General features: G+C 43.6%; 1 long non-coding RNA gene across 1 annotated transcript in view; it reads right to left on the bottom strand.

The window, feature by feature from the left end:
- The window catches only part of LOC128633736 (uncharacterized), a 60189-nt gene that overhangs the window by 17564 nt on the left and 31429 nt on the right, over nucleotides 1-11196 (bottom strand). The window lies entirely within an intron of this gene.

The raw sequence follows: 11196 nt of genomic DNA on the forward strand, positions 1-11196 counted from the left end.
TTCTGACAGTAAATGAAATCATGGGGCATAATAATCGTCTAGTGCTTGTGGTTCTCAAAGTGGGATCCAGGGACCACCAGGCGTCTTTGATTTTATTATTATTTCGTTAAGAACGTGATGAGATCACGAACAACTACTGCCAAGTTATTACGTATTATACCACCAACGGTATATGCATAGTTTGTATAAACTATTGAATTCTCAAATATGTTTGGTTATTACGGCTCATTCTGTACATTTATAGTAGGTACTAATCACTGCATATTGTAGGGAAGTGGTGGGTCAGTGGTTAAAGGATCTGGATTACTGATCAGAAGGTCAGGAGTTCAAGCCCCATCACTGCCAAGCTACCACTGTTGGGCCCTCGAGCAAGGCCCTTAACACTCAAATGCTCAGTTGGATAAAAATGAGATAAATGTAAGTCGCTCGGATAAGGACCTGCCGTTTCGGAGACGCCCTGACCCAGTCGTCTAGCCGTCACGATTCGGCCTTTGTTAAAGTCACTCATATCCTTACGCTTGCCCATTTTTCCTGCTTCAAACACATCAACTTTGAGAACTGACTGTTCGCTTGCTGCCTAATAAACATATCCCACCCCTTGAAAGATGCCATCGTAATGAGATGTTACAATGGCAACCTTATTGACTGTTATTCGCGTCACCTCTCAGTGGTTTTAATGTTATGGCTGATTCTGTATGTAAACATTCTGTAAGATGTTTATTTACCTTCAACGGAAGAGGTCTCTAGTGTCGGGACTTTGAAACAGCCCGCGGTAAAGCTGTAGCGTTTGTAAGTTCCTGTTTACACAATTTGAACTTTTTGACTATATAGTATACAGTAACAGAAGGGAATCATTTCGACCCGCGCTATCCGGTGTCATCCAGATGAGGATGGGTTCCCTTTTGAGTTCTGGGTTCTTTCTCATATCGTCTCAGGGAGGTTTTAACGTCATTTTAATAAAGAGTTGGATTGAAATCTGTTCTCCGATCGTAAAAAGGGGGCCAGTGACTTTTTTTTAATGCTAAAAATGGTAACCTGTTTGAGTTATAATAGTTCTGATAGGATGGCTTGAAACACACACACACACACACACACACACACACACACACACACACACACAAACGTCTCTTTCCTTTAATGACAAGTAGCTGGTTGAGAATCGTGGTTTTTATGCAAACATGTCCGAGATATTTCACTAGGATCGTCTGGACAGCGAGGTCTGTAATTTCACACTACAGTAAGATGCAAACTGGCAGATCTCACTAGTGCACTCTGCCTGAACTGTATCTCAATTTGCTGCTGTACATCTTCGTTTCTAGCTCTCCGTCTCCCAAACTTAGTCTACAACAATCAATCCTTAGTTTCTGTTCTCTTCCTGACTCGAATGCCAATTTTTCCTTTAGATTCTTCACTCACGTGTTTTTTTTTTTTTTTTTTTTTTGGCATCTCCTATAAAAAGAAAACAACAACACGTAGCCTCGAAACGTGTAGATATATTTAACAATTTTAGCTGAAGTGCATAAAAATCCCAGGCTAATTCAGGCATAGACCTTTTGTGCCCGTCAAGTCTAGCGGATTCGAGCTTTATGAAAGATCTTCCTTGCTTCTCTAAGTCTTCCTGATGCACCAAGCTCACCATTCACTGCCAATTACAGTGAGCTTAAACAGGGTAAGAAAGTGCGTCATCTATATAATTTAATTAGAGCCTGTGGACACACACACACACACACACACACACACACACACACACACACACATACACACACACACACTAGAATGCCCACATGCACTCAGCAGTGTGAGAGAGCAGAGAAGGTTAATTTGTGTGGCAACACGTACACTCAGCCTGGTCTTGGCCAACTCAGGACAGAACAAGACCTGAATTCAAGTTCAATATAGTTTAACTCATTTCAAAGTTTTCCTTCTTAGAAAAAAATCCCTCTTCCGAGTGACATTGGAATAGATTCATTTAAACGATTCATTTGAATCGATTCGTTCAGTTTGTTCAGCTGCACAACGGCTTGAGCAGTGCAAAACAGCTAATAATCGTAGAATTATTTCGTATTATTTCATAATATGTTTGTGTCCCCATTATGTCTTGAGTTGTGATCAAATCGGAGTCGTTGATCCCAATGAGTCGAGCGATTCATTGAACGAGGGAGGATCGAATGAACGAATGATTCTGATTCGGCACACATGCAATCGCAAATATGACTAACATGGTTCATGAAAAACTTTTAAAAAACAACACAGAGGCCCTGCCGTTTCGGAGACGCCCTGACCCAGTCGTCTAGCCGTCACAATTCGGCCTTTGTTAAAGTCACTCATATCCTTACGCTTGCCCATTTTTCCTGCTTCAAACACATCAACTTTGAGAACTGACTGTTCGCTTGCTGCCTAGTAAATATACCCCACCCCTTGAAAGGTGGCATTGTAACAAGATAATCAATGTTATTCACTTCACCTGTCAGTGGTATATATTGGTACTTTGACTTCCATGTTGCAATTTTATGCTGCAAAGTTACCATTAAATGTAACTGAGGGAAAAAAGAATCGTTTGCCTTAGTGATTCATTCAAAAAGATTGAATCATTCATGATTGAAGTTAGATTAGAGTTACGGCAGACATCAGACAGCTCTAGTAGTGTAGGATAGCTTATTTTGTATTGTTTTATAATATGCTTATATTATTATATACTATGATTCATTGAACACTCTGAGTCAAGTGATTCATTGAAAATGAATCTCAGCCATGACAGAAAGATTCCGACACTGATCTGCTGAATGAGAGAGGAGCAAATCTTGGTCATGACCATAATGATTCATCGATTCAGATTCGGTACACATGCAAATCGCAAACACGACGTACACGATTCAAGAACGTTTAAAAAAAAAAAAAACGCAGAAGAAATATACATACATGTAAATATATAAATATAGTTATGGAAATGTAGTGCTCTGGCTTCCACGTTTTAATGCTGCTATGTGAAACCCACGAGCAGCAAAGGAACAAAAGAAATGACTCTGATTCCTTAAATGACTCATTCACAGAATCGTTTGCGAATAAAACATGCCTATTTAGAATCTTGGGTCAACAGCCAAACATCAGAATGATCCTCAGTCACGGCAAAGGATTCAATAGCACAGTGTGTGCGTCTGTGTGTGAAAACTGATAAAGATGAAGGAATGAGGAATCCTAAGCCAGACATTAGGGATTAGAAATGAAAAGCGTCATACTAGAGTAAAAGCAGGATCAAAATAGAAACAGCCCGAAATTTGACCACGACCAATTCACGGATTTCAAAACACATGCTTTCTGGACCAGCCGTGCATCCCGACAGACCACAGAGCGAGCGCGGGCGGAGTGGTATCTTTTGTTCGATGAGGAGGCCCCATAATTGGTATTGATCAACCTATTATGGTGTATTAGCCTCCAATTGGGTTTACCTAAGTTTAAAGTCAAGTTCATTGGCTTGCAAGTGACAGCATTTTAAGTGAGCCATTGAACCCCCTTACCAAGGTGATGAGATGGTGTAGAATCAGTAAACCGTGCAGGAGAGCCACAAGACCTACAGACACACGACTACATCGGAGAAAAAGTGCAAGAGATTGTATCGAAGCTAAGTGTAAATTGTTTATTAAATTCAGTGAAAGATCTTCAATAAGTCCTCATATGAGCCCGAATAAACAAAGCTTGAGGGCTGAACGAGTTCTTCAACAGTTCAGGGTTCTTCAAGGTTTCCGTTAACGGTTCATTGGAAAAAAAGTCCAATTTTCTAGATACACGAACGGGTTTGGAGCCGTTTTACTTTTCCGATAGGGAAACTTTGATACGTCCACCAAAGAGACGGCCGAGGAGAAATTCATATAAAATTTAAAGAGGGTATCTTGAGATCAATTAGACCTTTTCACACTGGGAAATGTGGATACGTTATGTGTAAACGTGAGCTGTATGGAGGACGTTGAATTTTTTATTTTTCCACACAGGTACACCATAACATTAAAGTCCAAAACAAAGTTTTGGGGCTTTTAGTATGAATATGCCAGCCTTATGGTTACCTATAAGCTGGTGCGCTCCAAAACAATTGACAGAATTCGCGTTTAGAAGATATACACATCCACCGATACGGATCAACAGTTTTGATGACATCATTCTGCACTTCAGCTTCTCATCAAATTGTTATCCAATCAAATGCTCTCTGGAATCTGAAGTGTCCCGCCTCCACCATGATAAAAATCCACGGTACTTAGCCGTCAAGTACGGCTTTGCCCGGGCTGTGAGGTAAGCTAAACGCTATTGGCTATTTAAAAAGGTGGAGGAACTGCTCGATATGTTCTTCCCTGACTTCCTGTTTCAGTGGAAATTGCGTCAACACGTCGAATAACGCTGGACGTTTCAAGGCGCTTCACAGGGACTTTAAATGGAACTCTAAATGGATAAAAAGCACACCATGCTGTCCTGTAATAAATAATTGATGTCACTGTGGTATTATAGGAACAATAGACATTCAGTGAATATTTTCTGTCAACAGCGCACGCCGTCATGTCTAATTCCTTACTTAATTACAAGTAGATGTCAAAACAGTAGTGAATGTATGAAGTTAAACTTGAGATCTGAGTTTTTATATCAAATTTTAATGTTAGGACGTTTACACGTGAGAAATTGTTCAGTGACAGCGTCGGCGTTTTTTTTTTTTTTTTTTTTTTTTTTTTTAGGACAATGCGCTGTCCTCGTCAGTTAGAGACATAACGCTGAATGAAACGTTAATCCATTGTAGTCGAAATTAAAAAAAAAAAAATGGAAGAAGCGAACATCTCCAGCCGTTGAGCTCTCTGCGGTCAGTCACGTGCTTTGCTTCTATATGAGTCCTGACATTTTCAAAGCAAACTTCGGGAAATGACGTTCTTCCCCGTCTCGTTCTCGTCGTTGCTCTGAGGGAGCGTGCGGCGGCGGCGGTAGTAGCGGTGGCGGCGAGGCTTTGGAGCGGGATCGTGTTTGTACAGATTCAATTAGAATGTGCAAACAATGGCAGGCCTTGATGGACCGTCGTGATACAAAGGCTCAGGGAGGCCTATGACAGCATCCTATTCATTAACCCTCTCAAGAATTTAATAAGTCTTCCATCCAGCTTGGCTGTACCAAGATTGAGTGGGCTGAGATACAGATCAGGGGAGACGGCGAAGGTTTGAGAGAAGGAGAATGTCGACTGTACCTCCTGTTGCTAGGTCACATGACCATCTCCACCATGCTGAAGAGCAGTTAGCGCAGCAAGCCATAATCCAGCACGGGAAAATAAAAAAATAAAAAAAAAACGAGGAGAAGACAATGACAGGGACTCCCCAATTAAAGCCCAGCTCGGTTTTTTTCCTCTCCGATGCGCCCCCATTCATCCTGTTCCTCTCCCAATTAAAGAAGAGCCAATTTATCAGAGCCCCAAGTCCCTGCACACAACCTCACCCCAGAGTTACTCTCCCCTCCCTACTCCACACACTCTCTCCCACCCAGGTATCGGTCTTCATTTAGAGCATAGCGCTCAGCATTAAATGGAAATCAATGGTGTAAGTTTAGCAAATAGTTAATTACTGCTGGGTCTCCGATTGATCCGAGCCCCGAGTGCTGGCAGCCGCGTGCGGTCATTTGTCTCTTTCATCTGCCATTATAAATAAGGAAAGAAGAAGAGAAAGCGAGACGAGGAGAGACGGTGAAGATGGCTAGGGCGACGTAGAGAGGTGTCTGGACAATACACAATGTTTTACTTACATTAATAATAATAATAATAATAATAATAATAATAATAATAATAAAACAATACAAAAGTAATGCAAACAAGCTTGTGTTTACAATTTTTGCCTATCCAAGAGCTATTAGCATTCATCTCAATATCATTAGGCTCCATTTCCCGTCTAGCCGGTATTACTTTAATTATTGTAAATTGTTTTTCTTTGGCGTAATAAAGAGCCAGAACAGCAGAGCTGCATGTGTTTTAAAAGTACAGTAACTATTCATGCATACAGAGTAGAGAAACCAAATAACACCAGATGCAACAAGATATTTATCTCCAAAATAGATGTCCAGGATCGTTTTTGTTCACCACAGTGGGTAGGTTAAAGGGGGCTAAAACTTATGCCTTAATTAAAATACTGCCTTTGTAAGAAAAAATGAGCTCCTTTAAGCCTAACAGTCTTGCAACATGAAATACACGTGAGACCCATGTATTTTAGTCTCTGGCCGCATCTTTATTTCCCGTGTCCGAGTCCGAGCTAAAAGGCTAACCATGTCCAACCCCAACCACAAAAAAAAGGGCCTCCCAATCATAAAAAAAAAAAAAGTCCTTGACTGTTGACTGATTGCTGAGTGCGGCGAGAGCAGCATAGGCAATCAACAGCGAAGCGATGAGGACCGAGGGCGAAAAAGCAACAGAACAACACACAAGTTGGAAAACAAAATGGCTGTGAACGCCAGTTGGGGGATGGGGAGACGTTAGAGAGGACTCGTGTTCTGCAATTACAGGCCTATACGCCTTCCAGCGACCCCTCCTTCCCCCCTTCGGTTGAGTCTGCACTCGAGGGCTGGCGTGATTTCTGACAGAGAAGGTTATTAGATTTTATTGGAGGAAATAGGTGCCGGCTGATTTTGAATGGCACGACAATGTGGAGAGGGGTGGACGAGGGCCGGAAGGGAGGGGGGTGAGGGGTGGAGTGGATTGGACCCTATTTACCCCTGAGACCAATCGACTGGGTTGCTGCTGGCTTTATGCTGGACATCACCCAACAAGGATTCTCACTCTAACCGATGCTTCGTTCCGACTTCCGGGGTCAGCACACCTCTCACTGGCCTTGAACTCAACCTGCCGACCTCCAGACCCCCGTGTCTCCATGTCACCCGCCGCACTCACGCACGCATCGACCGGGCAACCTCCCGGCCCGACCTCTCGTCACGACGCTAATCGCGATGCCGATCGATATATATATCCGAGTCCGTTAATCCGCACTCGTTTTAAATAAATAAATAACAGGTCGTACGTCCATGTAATGAAAACGAAGGCTTCTGAGCTACGTGAAGAAAACCTTCTCGTGTAGGATCGTACATAGAACCTTTAAGGGTTCTTTCAGAAATCCAACATGGAACCGTTTTCGTACGTTCACATGTTTACATATTCATATCAAATCGTCGAGTAGCACGTAGCGTTGCTACGTCACAGCTACAGGGTCCCTGGTTCCTCCGGGTTCTCCGGTTTCCTCCCAGTATCATGACAGTAGGTGGACCGGTGACTGTAAATCGCCTGCGAGTGTGCGAATTTTGCACTGCGATGGATCTCACGTCGTCCCACCCGGTGTTTATTCCCTCCTCGCTCTCCCAGGATTGACTCCGGATCCACCGGCAGATTTTGGATTTTAGTGCTGCTTTCGTGACGCGAAAGCGGGCAGCGAGAATTTTTCCCCTCCGTACAGCAGCTGTGTGTTTGCTCTGGGCGTTGTAATGGCGGTCCTCTTATTTCCCAGCACGAGTCTGTGTGTGTGTGTGTGTGTGTGTGTGTTACACACTGCATGTTGAAGTAGGACTTATTTGCCTTAGTGCAGCAGTGTGGCGAGCAGTGTGTACTCTACAGTGTGTGACGTTGGTTCAGAGTGTGTAAGCGATGAGCTGTCCGTGCTTCTTATGAACTGAAGGCTCAGTGTTTGCCCTTAGACCTCCACGCGACGGCTATTTGTTCCCCTCTTCACCGTGGCTAAAATACAGGACCGTGCCGAGAAAGCGGGAAGCCTCGTAGAAATTTCTGCACAGACATCGTATACGTGTATGTTTGCGCGTGTGTGTGTGTGTGTGGGGGGGGGGGTATTGGGGAGGGGCGTGAAGGTACTCAACATAAAAATACAGTTTAAATCTTCTTATACGAGCAAAATGGAGCAAGGAACAATAATGCGCTATCAGTGAGCTGAAGTAATAGAAAACATTAGACAATTTTCTCAGTACCCTGGGATACAATTTGATCAATTTAGTCATCTCAGAGCAGAGTTATCCAGTAAGCAATTATATTCCAAAGGTTGGTTTGTTCTCTCTCTCTCGCGCTCTCTCGCTCTCTCTCTCACTCTCTCTCTGTCTCGTTCTCTTTTTTCTCTCTCCTGTTATTTTACTTTCCTTAATTGCCTCCATGGTAAACTCTTCTACCCAATCACCACCCTCACGGTCGACATTCAGGAAGTGCAGGGAAAAGAAAATGTCTGAGTGCTCTCTCTCTCTCTCTCTCTCTCTCTCACTGTTGCTATCTTTATTTCTGCCTCTCTCTGTCTTTCTCGCTCCATTTCCATCTGTCTTTCCCTATCTGTCTCGATATCTCTGTGCGTCTCCATATTATTCCCTCCGTCTCCGCCTCGCTCTTTGTTTATTTCCCTCTCACCCTCTGTTTTAAAATCTCTCGCTTTCTCTCTCTCTCTATCCTCCTCGGTTTCTCTACGTCTCTATCTCGCTTGTCCAGTCGCTCTCTTTCTCTGTCTACCTTTCTCTCTCTGTATATTTTCTCTCTTTTTCTGTCTCTCTCTGTGCATCTCTCTTTCTTTATCTCTCTCTCTCTCTCTCTCACTGTCTCTAACTCTGTCTGTCTCACTCTGTATCTCTGTCTCTATATTTGTTTCTCTCTGTCTCTCTCTCTCTCTCTCTCTCTCTCGCTAGGCTGAGCCTTGCTGGATGTCCGCAGTGGCGGTGTTATGTTCGGCCCCAGGCCCCTCTGCGGCCCCCCTTTGGCCCCTTTTGGCCCCCTCTGGCCCCAAGGCTCTTTGAAGCTCTGGCCCGTGATCAGGTCTCTTGACAACTGCAAGGAAATTCGCAGAAACAACTGGAAGAGGCCTGTGTTTATTCAGCTCTCTTTAATGAGGAGAGAGAGAGATTATCGGCGGCCTGGATCTCTCCCAAAAAAAAAAAAGGAAAAAAAAAAAAAAATAGCGCGAGAGAGGGAGACGGAGTATAGAAAGAGAAAACGTCTGCTCCAGATGTTGCTCTACCTCTGACCACTCTGACAGAGAAAAGAGAGAAAAGAGAAAAGTTCTGACATTTCTTCCCCAGCCACAGGCATGAATTCTGGCCTCCCCGGTGTCAGTCAGCCCAGCGTGCAGCGGCCGTCTCCGCTCGGCTCGGCTCTTTAGCAATTTGTGCTGTCTAAAGGGGAAAAGCGAGGCTGTTTCCTGGCTCGGTAATACAATCTCTAATGTGTTATTCTTGCAATGTTTTACACAAAGTTTTATTGTAAGTCTCGCTGAAGCGCAGCCGCAGCAGCAGCAGCGTGAACCGATATAAAAGGATCAAGGTGCCAAAACGGATTGTGGAAACACCCCCGAAGCGTGAACGTTGGTCAGTTTTTACCACGCTAACCTTATATTCACATATATTCATGCTACAATACATTCTAAGAAATGAACGCTTCCGCCAGGAGAGGTTTATTTAACGTTCATGGAAGGAGTCTCCAGCGTCAGAGCTTTGCAACGGCTTCAAGACAAAGGAAAAATACACGCCGGTGACGGTACGACTGTTTATAGCCGCTATAACGTATAGCGTATGAATTCCGTTCCCGTCGATAAAGGAACTATTTCGAAAACCTTATCGAAAACCACCGCTATTATTATCACATTATGTTATAAAATCCTCATTAATCACGACTGATTCTACCGAATGATTATTAAACGGAATATCGTGACAGGCGTGATAAAACAAGAAGCGACGTCCGTTGTCCGCCCGTCGGGAACCGATCACGTAGCCGCCGCAGAGGTCAGAGGTCAAAGGTCAGACGGGGTGTCCCAGTGACACGCGGCTTACGCGCTGACCGCTGGCCGAGCGGCCAAATGATGCTCTTTAAACAAGGCCGGGCTTCTTAATCTACGCCAGTATGCTGCCGCCCTCAGCCACATCCGACCTCTGACCTCTGATCTCCAGCTAGTTCAAGGCTAGGCCAGGAACGGCCATATGGCTGCGGGACAAAGCCAAGCGTCAGTGACTACTAATGAAGAGAGAACGGGACGAGCACAAACACAGGCGTGTCGGAAAGAATAAAGGGGGACATGAATACGATGTTTGTATTAGTCTGGAGAACGCAACGCTCAATGTGTGTGTGTGTGTGTGTGTGTGTGTGTGTGTAAATTTTCCAGAAACATGCTGCCAACACGCTTCCACCACCCCCCCCCCCCCCCCACCCTCTCCATCTGCCTCCCTCTTTTGACAGAGTGTGAGCCAGCTGGTTTACAAGTATACCACTTCAGAGCTATAAAACTCCACTCGAGCGGGTTAATGATTTATATAAAAAAAAGCACACAGCGACACTTCATCAGCGTTGATTAGCAAGAAACCGCAAAATGTACATACCTAATTATCTCTGATTACCTCCACATCTGTTAAATCATTCTGAAAAATCTCCGGAAAAAAAAAGGCCTTGGATTTTAGTACAATAATTACTAAACAGTGCGGCTTTGATAAAACGTATTAAGCGGCGGCAGCAGCTTAAGGCGTGCGTGAATTCAATACACATCATTAAAAAAAAAAGAAAAAAAATTTAAAAGAAACCTCTGACTTTTAAACCCTCAGCAACAAACATGCTTCGTTTATACACGATGCTACACGCCGTCAAGAATCCAGCGCAACTTTATTCCCCTTATATCGCAGCAGCGTTTACGGTCGTTTCTTCGCCAGCTTCTCTGTTTTCTTTCGTTCTTTTTTTTTTTTTTAAAGTTAATAACACAATAGATAAACAAATAAACAAACAAATAAATAAAACTCGAGCGGCTTGACGTGTTACGAAGAAACCGAAGAGATCGTAAACTCTGTCCTGAAGATGCCGGAAAAAGGAAAAAAGTCACAAACCGCCGACACTGGAGACTCCTTCCGTAAAAAACGTTAAATAAACATCTCCGTACAGAAAAGAAAACAACTCACAACTTAAACACCGCTTCACCGTAACCATTTAGTCCGTTTGACTGGACGCGGTTTTCATCTTAATCGGTTTATTATGACTGAAGCGTCCGCTTTACTCGTTTGTAAATGAGTCGTTACTATAGAAACGCTAACGATCAAGCACGTGAATAGAAACCCGTGATAGAGACCTGTTAAAGGGAATTAAACAACACCTTCTGAACGAACAAATATATAGCGATATCAAGTTATAGAAGCTAAGCTGTGGGTAAATATCTGTCTCAGCTAACTGCTACACACATT

This window comes from Ictalurus punctatus, chromosome 10 (assembly GCF_001660625.3).
Source record: "Ictalurus punctatus breed USDA103 chromosome 10, Coco_2.0, whole genome shotgun sequence".
Taxonomy (NCBI): Eukaryota; Metazoa; Chordata; class Actinopteri; order Siluriformes; family Ictaluridae; genus Ictalurus; species Ictalurus punctatus.